This window comes from Canis lupus, chromosome 10, assembly GCF_048164855.1.
Source record: "Canis lupus baileyi chromosome 10, mCanLup2.hap1, whole genome shotgun sequence".
Classification (NCBI taxonomy): Eukaryota; Metazoa; Chordata; class Mammalia; order Carnivora; family Canidae; genus Canis; species Canis lupus.
In genome coordinates, this window is record NC_132847.1 from 71713226 (window position 1) to 71729159 (window position 15934).

The following is a 15934-nucleotide window of genomic DNA, read 5'->3' on the forward strand; positions in this document are numbered from 1 at the left end:
ACCCAAGATCCATTGTGATCTGGTCCCCAACTATTACTTGATGCTTCTCTTCCTTGGGTTTCTTCTTTATGTTCTTCCTTTCAGCCAAGTATGTAGCATGTTTCTTATAGCATGTTTCATGCCTCTGTGATTTTGCCTCTGCCTAACACTTCTTTTAGCTCAATTCTTTCATTCATTTAAGAAGCATTTACTGAATGTCTATGATACTTCAGACTCTATACTGAGCACAGTGTTGGGTTTCATTGATCCCTTTTTTAATTTTTTTATCATTTTACTATTTTTTAAATTGTGATAAGTGTACTCCTTAATCTCCATTCCCTATTTCCCCTATTTTCCCACACACCTCCTCACTGGTAACCATCAGTTTGTTCTCTATAGTTAAATAGAGTCTGTTCTATTAGAGTCTGTTAAATAGGCTATTCAAGGTCTTTTTTTAAATACTTTTTTTTTCATTTTAGGGAGAGATAGAGTGAACATGCGAGCAAGGAGGAGTAAAGAGAGAGAGAAAGAATCTGTAGCAGATTCCACACTGAACACTGTGCCCAACAAAGGAATTGATCACACAACCTCATGATCATGACCTGAGTTGAAACAAAGAGTTGGATGTTCAACCAACTGAGCCACCCAGGCACCCCCTACTCATGGTCTTTTGTAGTTCCATACAAATTCTAGGATTGTTTGTTCCAGTACTGGAATTTCTTTCATCATTGTTTTGTAGTTTTCAGAGTACAGGTCTTTCACCTCTTTGGTTAATTGAGTTCATTCCCAGACATTTTATTGTTTTTGGTGTAACTATGAATGGGATTGTTTTCTTATTTTCCCTTCCTGCTGCTTTATTATTAGTGTGTAGGAATGCAACAGATTTCTGTACATTGATTTTATATTCTGTGACTTTACAGGATTCATTTATCAGCTCTGGTAGTTTTTTGGTGGATTCTTTAGGATTTTCCACATATAGTACCATGTCATCTGCAAGTAGAGAGTTTTACTTTTCCTTATAGATGTGAAAGCCTTTTATTCTTTATGTTGTCCAATTGCTGTCTTCCAGTACTACGTTGAATCAAAATGGTGAAGTGTGGACATATTTATCTTATTCCTGACAATAGGGGAAAACTTTTCAGTTTTTCACCATTGTGTATGATGTCAGCTGTGGGTTTTTAATATATGGTCTTTATTATGTTCAGGTATATTCTCTCTAAACCTATTTTGTTGAGGGTTTTTATCATTAATTGATGTAGTACTTTGTCAAATTCATTTGCTGAACCTAATGAAATGATCATATGGTTCTGATCATTTCCCTTATTGATGTGATGTATCTTTTGATTGATTTGTGAATATTGAAAGTGCTGGGTTTGTTTACATGAGTGGAGAAATGAATGAATGAATGAATGAATGAATGGGGTTCCTTTATCAATTTGAACAATAGGTGGGAACTAGAGTGAGGTGACATAATATTGTAGGTAAATGGGTTCATATGAACAAATAGCAAGGAAACAGACTCAGAGATTCCTTCCTTCTTCCCCCTTACTAGTTGGTTTATTGGAGGAGAAAAGAAGAAAAAACAAAGAAAAGGAAAGAGTTTAAAAGTGGACGGGCACTGGGTGTTATTCTGTATGTTAGTAAATTGAACACCAATAAAAAAAAAATCTTTAAAAAAAAAAAAAAAAGTGGTCCTGATCTCACACAATATGATTATCCTTATATTTCAGCCAACAATATACTAGATGCTTCAATAGAAAGTTAAAAAGCAGACAGTGACATGGTCACAATTGTCAGAAAATATAATATAATTTTCATGGGTGAAAATATAACCCATCTTTGAGTATGAGCTTACATGCTACCGACTCCAGGAAGCTTTCTTTCACATGCAAATCCACTCCAAAAGGTGTGATCTCTCCATCCTTTTTGTCCTCCATAACTTTATATCCTCCGTTTTTTAAGCATTTGTTTATTTTTTCTTGTATTTTTAGTGAGTTTTGGTTCTTTCTTTTGTCCTTATATCCTTTAGCATATTGTAAGCTATCTGAGGACAAGGTATGAGGACTCATTCATTTTTGCGACACCTGCCAACAGGCCGTTAGCATTCTGTACTTTGATTGGAAAATTTAATCTATTATTTGGATGCATTTTAGCTTGACCATTTTCACTCAATGGCTTGCAAAATGTACAACTATTATTTCTTATATGTGGATAACACTTTCCAGTTCCTTCTTCATTGGCCTCCAGCCTTATCAGTCTCCATTTGGTTTTTTAAGTGTCCTTCACAAAGATTGGTTCTTCTGCCTGAAATATTAGTCTTTCCCTCTGATGCACGGCACGTGAATGTGCACACACACACACACACACACACACAAACACTGCATATACACCTTATGCATGGCTGGGTCTTCCTTGGCCTTCAAGCTTTAATCTAAATGTCAACTGCTCAGAGTGGCCTTTCTGAACCATGCCATATTGACTTCCTTTTCCTTAGCATACTGTCCTGTGCCATGACACCCACCCTTCATTTCCATGCATTTTTGTTTGTGATGATATGCTTATTTGTATGAGTAATCATCATTGATTACTCAATCATTGATTACTCAATCATTGTTAATCATCTATCTCCTGAGCTATAAGCCCCATAGTATAGCACATAGGCCAATTTTATTCACCACTCTTTAATTTGCCTGGTGCTGAGTACAGTATTTAACATGGTTAATGCTCAACATAGACTTCTGGAATGTATGAGGTTCAGAGTGCTTTTACAAAACTTACTACTTCTTCCAAGTCTTCCCAAAATCCCAAAAGTAGGAAATGAGAGACAGCATCATTTCTATTTCACAAAGAAGGATGCCAGGGTGTAAAGGAATTATTAACACCCTGCAACAAAGGATGTTTTGTGAAGAAGCTGTTCTAATCTTCTGATTTGTAGCCCGTTATCTACAACACAGCCCCCTGCTCTTTCCAAACTAGAAACAAAGTTAACAAGTGCCTTTAGCATGACTTTGACCAAGGACTTCTCAGGAGACACCCTGAGGGATCTCAAATGCCCACTTGGGCAAGCAGCCTTCAATCAGAAGCAGGCACGTGTTGTAGGCTCTGAAAGGGGAAACCTTCTCTGTGTCACAGCTGAAAGCACCACTGTGGATATTTAAAGCAAGGCCTCTTTTAAAAAATTAATGGCCTGAAAGCGGAGAGAAGAAGCTGCCTATGTAATGTGGAAAGAGGAGCTGGATGACCACAGCCCTGGTCCCTCTCCAGATGATGTCATCATCATTCTAGATAATAAATTTGCAACAACGTGGCTGAAAGAGATGGGACACAATTTCAGGATAAGTCAAAGGAGCTGGTAGCAGCAGAATCTAAAAGAAGAAATTTTTAAAAATCTGGCTGGCATACGGTTTTCGATTCCATGGGTAATTAGATTATTCAGAGAGCAGAGCAGAAACCACAGTGAGCTCTGGCTCCAGGAGCCTGGATGTCCCCAGCCCATCGAAACAGGCAGGGTAGCTAGAGGGCCCTTTTCTGTTATGTGTCTGCTAAGCATGCCCTTCTAGCTTGAAAGAGGAGAAAAAGGAGGACACTTGACTTGTTTTTTCCAGAAGTCAGCCACGTACTCAACCTATACCATAAGACATGATCCCAGAGGATTTTCCCAACTGTACAGAACCTCTTCTTTCTCATTCTTTCCAGGATCCAATAATACTGACCTCTTTCAGTTTGGTCTAGAGTCTGCCTTCCCCTTCCCGTATTCATGTTGATCTTGGCTATTTCACATATGCTCTGAATTACTTGCGAGTGCCTTGTTTTAAAAATGTTTTCCATTCCATCGGTAGTGTATGAATGGGATAGATCTCAGTTACGGGGAGAAAACTAGTTCCAAAGTCTTATATATCATCTACGGATTCTTATAGATCCTCATAGTTGTAAATGTTTGACAAAGAAAATAATGAATGAATGAATGAAGCTACAGTAATGAGTGAGATGATATAATTAATTGTGGAGCACATATCACCACCTTTTCAATCCAACTCTGATGCTTTCCCAATCCAAAGATTGGCAAACAGTGGGTGCATATGTTTACAGTTGAGTCACCTCAGCTGACTACTTACAAAGGTCTACCGACAAAGTCCACTTATCTCTGTTATCATCTTTATCTAAACCACTGTGGCTTCTCTCCTGACCCACTACAGTGACCTTGTGATGGTTTCCCGATAGGCAGACTTCTTCCCCTCCAATACATTTTCTATAACCTATTTGGTGTTTAAAAATATTAATTGGTTTTTGTTACTTCCATGCCTAAACACTTAAATGATTGATTTCCCCTTGCTTCTTGGATATTCCACAAATGGTCTGCAAAGCCTTGTGTGATCTGATGTCCACCCACCTCTCTCCTGTCTCCTTAAAGACCTCTGACTTTCTTGTTCATTTTCTTTAGCCACACTGCCTTTTAATTTTCTTGAACATGTAAGAACCTTTCCATCTCTGAGCCTTCGTATTACTTTTCTTTTCATCCGGAATGCCCATCTCCCCACCATAGCTGGTTAATTCTAATTCATGCATTAGATTTCAGTGTAAATTACTGCATCACTAAAGTCTTCTTTTCACCCTTTCCCTCAGTTAAAATCAGTGGTCGTGCATAGACACATATATGCATACCGGCTTTTCTCATAATAACTTGGTATCCCCTTCCCTTTTAGTAGAACACTACCATTTATAATTGTGTATTAGTTTATATAGCTAATTGCTTAACTGACTGTAAGGTATGGAGGGGCAACGTTCACTTTATATGCATAACATATAATCAGTAACCTTTATCAAATGAGTAATGGGTTTCTTCAGAGAGAATGGAAAGTCAAAGGCCTGAGTTCATTTCTGAGGAACTTTGGGACATCACAGATCACACCTCATTAGCAAAGATGATGATGATCATCATCATCTACAATTTGTTGAGCCTCTTGTAAGCATTAGGCACTGAGCTAAGAGGTTACTATTCATATCTCATTTAACTTTCCCCAAAGTACTGAGACAACTGTGGTTCCATGCCTTGCTTGAGGTCATATAGCTGGAACATGCCAGAGCTTGGATCTGAAGCCAGCCCTGCCCAACTCCATAACCTTTCTTTTCCAGTTCATCCCCTTGCCTTTTCTTCTCACTATTTAGAAGTAGTTTCCCTTTGGCCTAGGAATATATCAGCAATGTAAAAGACGTGCTCTATGAGTGTAGGGCAGGGATTTGATCCTGTGGACAAAGGAGATTCAGTCATGAAGGAGGAGCATTTCATAGAAGAAAGGGGAGGCTCTGTGAGGGAATGCAGGGAAGCTTTTCACTCCCTGGCTGAGGGGTATAAACATGGAGCTCACTAATGTTTTCTTGACAGTAAAAACTGAGTTGTGATGGCATATTAACATTTAGAAATATTAGAACGTAGGGTGTGAGTTGTAAGGGAAAGTGAGATATCTGTCTTTTGAGGATGTTGCCAAACAGTTGGTGGAGAAAAGTTTAACTGCAGTCAAATATCTGGTAAATGTGTCTCCACATCTGTAGCCTTCCCCCACCTACCCACCTCAGCTTCAGTGAAGTTCTTCCTATAGAAATGGCTACAACTGGTAAGAAATTATTATTTAAAGGACACCTGGGTGGCTTGTTGGTTGAGCATTCTACTATTGATTTCAGCTTAGATCATGATGTCAGGGTCATGAAATCGAGCCCCACATTGGGTTCCATGCTGGCTGTGGAATCTGCTTACTACTCTCTCTTTCCAGGCAGCCCAGGTGGCTCAGCAGTTTAGCACTGCCTTCGGCCCAGGGTGTGATCCTGGAGACCTGGGATTGAGTCCCACGTTGGGTTCCCTGCAAGGAGCCTGCTTCTCCCTCTGCCTGTGTCTTTGCCTGTCTCTCTCTCTGTGTCTCTCATGAATAAATAAATAAAATATTTAAAAAAAGACTCTCTTTCCTCTCCCTCTGCCTCTCCCCATTGCTCTTATGCTCACTCATGATCTCTCAAAAAAATTAAATTTAAAAATTTAAAAATAAATCAAGTATTTAAAAAATCAAATGATAGTCTTCCTTTCTAACCTGTTTTTATTTTTCTGAAGCATCCTAAAAAAAAAAAAAAAACAACAAAAAACAAAAAAAAAACAAAAAAACAAAAACAAGAACAAAACAAAACTTCATTTATTTCTTAATTGTTTAAGTGTTTGGTAAACTATACATCAATTGTGTGAATCATAAATATGTGTGAATGAATGAAGTTTACTTACCACTACACTCTTTGGAGAGAAAGGATCTGATTGGTGAATAAACATCTTTGATATCATTGGAAGGAATGTTTAAACAGCCTAAAAGAACAAGCTATTCTCATGCACTTTACATACCAACTACTGATAAGCTCATTACAAATCACTTCCCTTTATTTACTAAGATAAGTCCCTGGAGACACCTACTTGGCAACTCTAGGTTAAATTAATATATCTGCATTTATTTTAAAACTTTGAGTAATTCAAAGCATTATAGATTCATAGCAATAGGTATGTGTTAGAATTAGGAAAGCTTCAGGATATGTTCATGATGCCTCTGATTTGGAAATCTATTTAAGGGCTACAGAATGTCTAGGTTTCCTGTGCTCTAGTTTCTAATGCATGCCTGCTTACTGTAACTGAATGTAACAGAAAAGAAGTTCAGAGCAAAAAAATGAAGTTTCATATAAATCTTAGAGTTCAATATTTTTGTGCTCCAAAAAACCTAACCAACATTTAAGAAAAAAATTTTTAGCACAATATAGTGATAAAATGTCCATTATGCATCTACCACTGTGTAGGCACTGGAGAGATATAAAGGGTGTCTCTAAATCTTTAAAAGCTTACTTTTATTAGGGAAGTGAGATCTTGATATGTATACTGACATAGATCAGTGATAATTTTGCTACTCCACCTTTGGAACATTTGGTAATGTCAGGAGACTTGTTTTGGTTGTCACACTTGGGGAGGGTTCTATTGGCAACTAGCCCTTAGAGGCCAGGAATGGTGCTCAGCATCCTACAATTGTCCTAGAGTCTCTAGGTCCCCCACAGTAAAATGTGAATAGTGCCAACATTGAGAAACCCTGTACATGTGTTGATATAAATTCACTAAAACATGAGATCCTCCTGTATTCTTCATCTGTGAATCTCTAGTACCTAGCCTAAGTGTTACACATTTAAGCAGCTATTACATGTTGGGCTATTGTATGAAGGAATGAGTTAATGGGTGAGATTGAGGCATGAGACAGAAGGACCACTAACCAGTATTTCATTTGTCATCCAAAAACTATTGTTGGGGAGTCAGGCTTTTTTTGTGTGGGGTTAGTTTTCAGACCACTACTATTACTGCTACTGCTGCTTCTTCCAAAATAACTGCCTTTTGCTGGGAGACCACTGTTTGCCAGGCACTTTATATCATATATGTCCAGAAATAAAGCCCGGATAGACAGCAATTCTCCATCTTCCCAATTAAAATATTAAATTTGACCAATTTGAAAATATTAATTTTACTGTTATAGATTAAATAGTTAAATACTTGCTTGTGTAGCTTGTTCATTTAGTTAAATAGGTTTAAAATTATATATTATACAAAATGATATATTAATTTACAAATATATTTTTCCACATGGCTTTTATTTCATGAAACAATTTTATTCAAACTTTTTACATACACTTTTCAATATCGCTTGGTCATCATTAGATCACATTTTTAAATTTCTTCCATCTAAATTTCAGATATAGTGGTTTTTTATTATTTTTTATTTTTATTTTTTTAAGTTTTATTTATTTAAGTAATCTTTACATCCAGCATGGGGCTTGAACTCAGGACCTTGAGATTGAGTCACATACTTTTTCCACTGAGCCAGCCAGATGCCCTAATTAATTTTTTTTTTTTAGTTTAAGTATAGTTGACATACAATGTTACATTAATTTCAGGTATACAACAGAATTTGAGTGATTCAACAGGTTTATGTATTAGGCTGTGCTCATTGCTAATGTAGCTATCAACTGTCACCACACGACACCAAATATAGTATTGACTATATTCCCTGTGCTGTACCTTTTATTCTCATGACTTATTCATTCCACAACTGAAGCCTGTATCTCCCACTCCCGTTCACCCATGTAGATACAGTAGTCTTTTTAAACTATATATAATTCTGTTCACCTTTTTGTTTCTCTAAGCCAAAAGCCTCCATTCATATATGATTCTGAAAGGTGATTTTTTTTTCCTGTAGATGATTATTCAAGATTTTCATAGTGAAACTTAGTGTATTGCTTTTTAAAGACCTATTTGCAAGGTTTATTTATTTACAAATCTTGCTATTGTAAGGACACCTTTTCTTTAACCTCATTGTCTCACCCTCCTATCCCTACCACCCCTACTTCACTTTCAGGTCAGGGCACTTACTAAATAAATATTTGTTACACTGAATTGTCCTTTTTATATATATATAACTGCTTCTGTTGGATGATTTGTATAAGCATGTAGCCCTAGAACTGATCAAGAGGTCACAGAAATAATGAGTCTTCCCCCAATAAAATGTGTAATTCAAAATAAAGTAATTGAAAGAAGATCATACACTTTCAAGTGAAAAGCAGTTCCATTTTATGAGGCAAAATTTGGGGAGAAAAAACCTTTCCTGGTATTGAAAAACATATAGTGCATTTTCTCTGAATCCTAAGGGCAAACCTGTTAGTTGCCTTGGCTATTTGCATTCTAACCTTATGAAGTTCTGTGTTGTAAATATGCAAGGCCTTGGCCATATAGCTAGTAGGGATTTGAGCACACTCCACATACAGGTCTCTAGGCTAATAAAGACCAACCTGCTTACCATTTACCTCAACAAGTTGTCATCAATGGAGACAAACTTGGAAGGTGTTGCAGAGGGAAGGTAAAAACATAAGCGGAGGAGATATAGAAATCCCCATGATACTTCTTTCTCAAGTTCAATTTCTTCCTTAATTGATGTCTTAGTCACTTGCTGAAATAAATAATATTTTCCTGATTTTGTATATTAGAGTTGTTTCATTCAGTATTCTTAAAAGTTCAGAAAATTTCATTAAAAAGGTTAAGATCCTTCCACAGTTTGGCTATTGTGGATATTGCTGCTACTATAAACATTGGGGTGCAGGTGTCCCGGCGTTTCACTGCATCTGTATCTTTGGAGCCTCAGTGTCCATTGAAAGATGAATGGATAAAGAAGATGTGGTCTATGTATACAACGGAATATGACCCAACCATTAGAAATGACAAATACCCACCATTTACTTCAACATGGATAGAACTGGAGGGTATTATGCTGAGTGAAGTAAGTCAATTGGAGAAGGACAAACATTATATGGTCTCATTCATTCACGGAATATAAAAAATAGTGAAAGGGAATAAAGGGGAAAGGAGAGAAAATGAGTGAGAAATATCAGAGAGGGAGACAGAACCTGAGGGACTCCTAACTCTGGGAAATGAACAAGGGATAGGGGAAGGGGAGGTGGGCAGGGGGTTGGGGTGACTGGGTGATGGGTACTGAGGGGGGCACTTGATGGGGGGCAACTTATGCTATATGTTGGCAAATTGAACTCCAATAAAAAAAATAAAAATAAATAAAAAATAAAAAATAAAAAGGATAAGAACTGAATGCCATCAGTTCCTGAAATCAAAATTAGACAAAAACATTTAAGATATTAACAAACAAACAAACACACAAATAGAATTTTAAAACAAATTTGAGAGACTAATATGTTACTCTCATCAGGAACTTTGGGGTAATTTTTTTCCTCAAATGATAAACTTATTTGATATAGCTTTCCTAAATGTGATGTGAGTTCTAGGTTTCCTCCTCAATACAACTCTTTAAACCACACGCTGGTGCGAGGTTGGAGGACATAAAATATTTGAAGAGTGGTACACTAGACCTGGTTGACAACATTCAAAGTTAGTTCCTCTGCCTTTGTTCTATGCTGTTCAGTTTAATGATCAGACCAGTGGGGACACTTGAGGGCAAGTAGCAGGAGGTGAGACTGAAGATCTTGTAATGGTTCCAAATAAAAGCTAAATTAACATATCTTTGTGGCCTGCAACACTTATGTGAATATTAGTTATCATTTAAAGAGAATCCAAAAGCTATACTTTACAGGCTCAGAAATTGAGAGTATTTCCTAAGGTCGTTAGTTATTAAGTGGTCAAGCAACAGAAAGCTTATTTCACAGAGATCGGTGATGCTATGATTTTCTTTAGTTATAAAAAATTCAAGGTCTAAGTCTCCAAAAACTTGATTCTAGTCTAGGATCTAGAGTAATTATAGAGCTTCACTATCTCCAAAACTATACTTACACCCATTTTCTGGCTCCCAACTACGTGCTGTTTCAACCTGGCCATAGTCAACCAGCAGAAGGCAACACAGCTTCCTTTCTAAATCCCACCACAGATTGGCAAGAGTGTTGAACTTTGATGAATTTCAGACTTGTTTAAGGCAGTGGTAATAAAAGACAAAACAAGACCATTGAGTTGCTAGCAAAATGTCCTCAGAAGGATACAACAGTTCCTTAAATGCAGTAAAATAAATGTCGCCATTGGTCTCTGCTAATTAAAAGAACAAGATTGCTGCGAGGGGTCTTAGAGATTACTTTTCCAACATAGTCATGATGTAGATGGAAGAACAGAGGTCCAGCAAAGAGGAGCGATTTGCTCAATGTTGCACAATTAATCATAATAGAACAAGAGGTAGAATTCATATTTCTTTAATTTCTAGTAATGAACTAGATATAGATACATAGATATGTACATAGCCATTCCCTAAGAAAGCACTCAGAACACTCATAACTTCACTTGGACATCTTTGAAAAAAGCCTGTTACAGAGTTATGATCTGAATAGGAAGAAAGTGACATCACTTCTAGGACAGCTGCCCCTAGTAGGTAGCATCTAAGACCCTTGCCAAGGACACCTCCAATCTCCTTGGACATGCTGGTTCAGCTACTTGCTTGGCTGACATCAGTCTGACTCACAGCTTCAGAAATGGCAAGATGTGCACAGTAAGGAATGGGACAAACTCATTCCAAACCTAGGTTAAGTTTGCCAAAATCATCCCCCAACTCCTTTAGCTAATTGGAAATTGCTGCAGAGGGCCTACCTCCATTATGCAGCTGAGCAACAAAAGTGCCTCCACTGGAGACTTTACTTCCCAGAGGTGAGCTGAGATCATTTCTGGCAGTGTAGTACTCCCTGTTTATTTTTAGGTTAATAAAATGAAGCTCATTGATTGACCGCTGGGCACACACAAATCATTTGGAAACTACAGCTCTGAAAATATGTCTTCCAAATAAGTATTCTTTAGTTTATTTTTGTCTGCCTTAGTAAAAAAAAAAAAAAAAAGAGGTTGATTATGATTTTCCCCAAGCTCTGTTTTATTATTTAGTTCATCATATAAACATGCTTTCATGTGAATCTATGTGCTTGCTTCTGTGTGTTGAGATGACATGAATAGAATAGAGATTGACCCTAAAAGATGCTTAGAAGTTGTCACTTCTTTTTTAATTTGTTTATTCGTGTGTTTCTTCAAGGATATTTGATAAATTACTATTAAGAGTATTTCACTATGTGAAGTTACCATGAACTGTTGGGTAAAATAAACAATAGAATCATTTCCATAATTAAACAAGTATTTTTTTAATATCTTCTGTAGGGTAGACATTGTACTAAATGCCCAGGACGGTACTAGTTGAGATTAGAGTTTGAGGAATGGAAGAAGACATAATCTGGTGAGAAAGATAGCTTTGTTAAGAAAAAGCATAGTACAATGTGGTAAATGATAGAATGAGTGCTGAATAAAGTGCTATGTGAACAGGGACAAGTGAGCTATTAGCTCAAAGTAGGGGATTCCTAGAACAGATGGCAACTGACCTGGGATTTCCCACATGGTTAGGAGGAATAAAAGGGTAACAAAAGGATTTTTCAGGCATAGGAAACAGACCTAATCTTCTTTCCTTGGAGGATTGAAGCTTCCTGAAAAGAAAGTCTGAGAAAGCTTATAAAGATGCCCTCCTTGACCCATGGTCAAAAGAGAATCTCTATGTCTCCAGCCCTCTTGATTTGTGTATCTCATACATTCAAAAATTACTGTCGTAGGAAAAAAAATATGAAGAAACCCATGTGGGTTTGGAGGGTGCTTTCCCTCTGAATCACTACTCCACAATACCCCAGCAGAATGTTGGGCAGAGACAGAGTGGGTTTCTCCAGCCCCAGCCAAAATAAAGCCATGTTCAAACCTGAACTCTAGAAGAGAAAAATGAAGACTTTATGTGTCTGATGCTGGAATAATCAACTTCACCTCTCTAAATTCAGTAGTGCCATTAGTATATGAACCCCAAAGGACTTGGAGCAGTAACAAAGTTATTGGGGGTACCCAGGAGTGGGATTCCAGGATTAAGAAGCTGTGGGTTGAGTCTTGGATTAAGATTTTGGAGGCCTTTGTTTTATTATGCTCTACCACTAACTGTCTGGTTTTAGGAAAATGGCATTCCTTTCTTGAGGCCTCCAAGAGGCCTCCCTCCATTTTCCCTATTCAAAATGATAATCATATTTCACTTCTTTGTATGATTCTTAAATTTAGGAGTGAAGCATCTGTTTAGATGTGTTTGTAGCCTAATGGATCTCTGTAGATTTGGAAACCCAACTATTTTGACCAATACTTGATGGGACCTGTCTGTGTGAGAGACTGGTGAACCCATTTCACAGACAGACACCGCTCAGTGACTTGGGTAGATTGCGTTGTTTGTTGAGTTCTTCCTTCCCTCCCTGCCTTTGCAGTGCTTCTTCAGCAGTGTCCTTCCTGAATCCAACAACTTGGGACAAGTTTTATGGCTTACTTGAGACCGTGGAATGTAGGCAGAAGTAACAGTGTGTCAACTTCAACCTGAGACCTTAAGAGGCATGGCAAATTTATACCAGTTTTTAAAACCATCTTCCCTCTGCCAGGAGATCAGCATATCCTGGGAAATCATTACTTCTTCAGTCTAGGTTCCAGAATAAAAATTTTGGAGCTGACCTGAACCTATCGTTAAGCCTAGAGCCCAGATTAGTCTAGCATAACTCAGTCAAACACAACTAAGCCCAGCCAAACAAGGATGTACAGATTAATGTATCTACTGCAGCTGAATTGCATCAACCTGTTTACCTGTGAATCTGGCATATATATTCATTGCTTTAAGCCACAGATACTCAGGAGTAGTCATGGAGCACCATTATTTCAGCCAATAGCTGCTTAATGTCCTCTTTGGATTTGACTCCATAAATCACCTTGCAGTGCTGTAAAATAGGGTGCTGTATTAGTTTCCTATTGCTGCTATGACAAATTACCGTAAACTTAGGGACTTAACACAAAGTTATTATTTAATAATTCTTGAGGTGAGACGTTTGAAATAAGTCTCATTAGGCTAAAGTTAAAGTGTTATAGGACTGCATTCCTTCAGGAGGCTCTAAGGAAGAATTCACTTCCTTGTCTTTTCTAGTTCCTAGAAGCTGTGTACATTCCTTGGCTCATGGTCACCATCTTCGCCTTCTACTTCTTCTTCCTCCTTGTCATCTTCCTCCTTCTTCTCGCCATCGTCATCATCATCTTCTTCTTTTAAGATTTTGGTAATTTATTTTATTTTATTTTATTTTATTTTATTTTATTTTATTTTATTTTATTTTATTTTATTTTTGTGTGTGTGTGTGTGTGTGAGAGAGAGAGAGAGAGAGAGAGAGAGAACGAGCAAGGAGAGGGGCAGAGGGAAAGGGATAGAGAGAAGCCCAAGCTGATTCTGCTGATCATGGAGCCCAATGTGGGCTCAATCCTATGATCCCGAGATCATGACCTGGCCGAAACCAAGAGTGGAAGGTTTAACTGACTGAGCCATCCAGGCACCCCTCATGGCCCCCTTCTTCTGTCTTCAAGGACAACAATGTCCTTGTCATGTTGCATCTTTGATTCTCTTTTTCTGCTGACATCTTCAAGTTGTTAGAATGCTTGTGATCATATTAGGCCTATCCAAATAACTCAGGATAATCTTCTTCTCTCCAGGCCAGCTGATTAGTAACCTTAATTCCATCTATAGCATTAATTCTGATTTGCCATGTAATTTGGTATATACACAGGTTCTAGGAATTGGGAGGTGACTTCTTTGTGGGCCATCATTCTGCTTGACGTAAGAACTATGGCTAATTCTGCATTCCTAGGAAGAATAGGTGAAAACAAAGCATTTGTCTTGGGGCTCCTGCTGATTCCTTCAGACCAATCTTATAAATCAAAACAAACCAAAGACTAGGTATAACAAGTGTTTTTGGTGCTCCAGATTATATTCATCCTAAATCTTACCTTAGTATAGCTGTTATGGGCAGTTCTATGCATTTTTGTTTCAACCCACCTCATAAGTACATTACCAATTGTCCTACATTTCTTCCATATGACCTTTTTTGGGGAACTACAGAAGCCTCCTCAGCTCCTATGTGGGCAGTCTTTACCAAGAGGGTGGAAGCTGATGAATAAGTGCCCAGCCTTCTGGGAGGTTATGGATGGAGATTCACTTCACATGGTTCCTTGAAGGGTCTCAGGAAGACCACAATAATCATCAGGACAGTAACTCACCATTAATTAGCTTGTCCCCAGACCCTGTCTTTCTTTTTCCACTGTCTTTCCTTCTTTGTGGATCACCTCCTAAGTAAACTGCCTACTACCTAGACCTTATCTCAGACTCTGGCTTTGGAGAAAACCAAGCTAAGTTTCAACATTTGATATTGACTGAATAACTATGTCTCAAAGTCAAAAGAGCTCTAAACAACATCCAGTCCAGCTCGTGTAGAAATGTCTAGTCCAGATCTTTTGATTCAGAAAGTCCCTCTCATCCATAATATCTCTTACTAGGGGGTATCCAGTCTCTGCTTATGCACCACCAGGGATGAGGAAACCACTGTCTCATGAGGCAAACCATCCTAATGTAGGACAGCTATCAATAAAAATTTGATTTCTTGAGAAATGCTCTAATTATTTCTGGTTTAACTTTTGAATCCTTCCATAATGGCATATATTCTTTCTTATAAAAACCCTCAGAGACTTAGGGACCAAAAAAACAATGCAAAGTAAAATTTTTCCTTCTTTATATAAGCCCCAGGACCTTCAACAGTACTGCACGAACTCAAAAGCCTTTACTATTTATGGAATCCTCTTTGCCAATATACTTAAAAGTTCACAGCTAAGCTGAACATAATGTTTCATGAGCAAACAAGGTGAACTGGTAGAAAAAGCTGGCTTCAAAAGCTGACTCTGTCACTTGTTAGCTGGTGGGGGGGAGCCAGCTTCACACACCAAGCCTCAGTTTCTCCATCTGTAAAATGGGAAAGGGACAGTGATACTCCTCTCTGACGGTTGTCATGAGGAAAAGATCTACACTCTGACTACTTAGAAGAGGCTCCGAAATATTGTCGTTGTTCAAATAAATGATTCATTTGTTCAATATCATTTACCTCTAATGAAGGAGTGGAACATTTTCACAGTGAACATGGAAATAAAGCCAGATTTACAATAAATTATGTCTTCATCTTGAAATGACTAAGATATTCTACACTAAGATGACAAAGGCCAGAGCACCTGGGTTAGCAGTCAGTTGAAGGGCTGATTCTTAGTTTCAGTTCAGGTCATGATCTCAGGGTCCTGATTTTAAGGTCATGAGATTAAGCCCTGTGTCAGGTTCCACACTCAGTGTAGATTCTGCTTATGATGCTCTCTCCCTCTCCCTCTGCCTCTCCTTACTTCGTTCTCACTTTCTCTCTACAATAAATAAATAAATCTTTAATAAATAATAACAAAGTGATAAAGACCATAGTGAATCTCAATGCTAAATTTCTAACGTGTCTTTCAGTTTCCTTTGGTTACTGATAAACATGAATCAGTTGTATT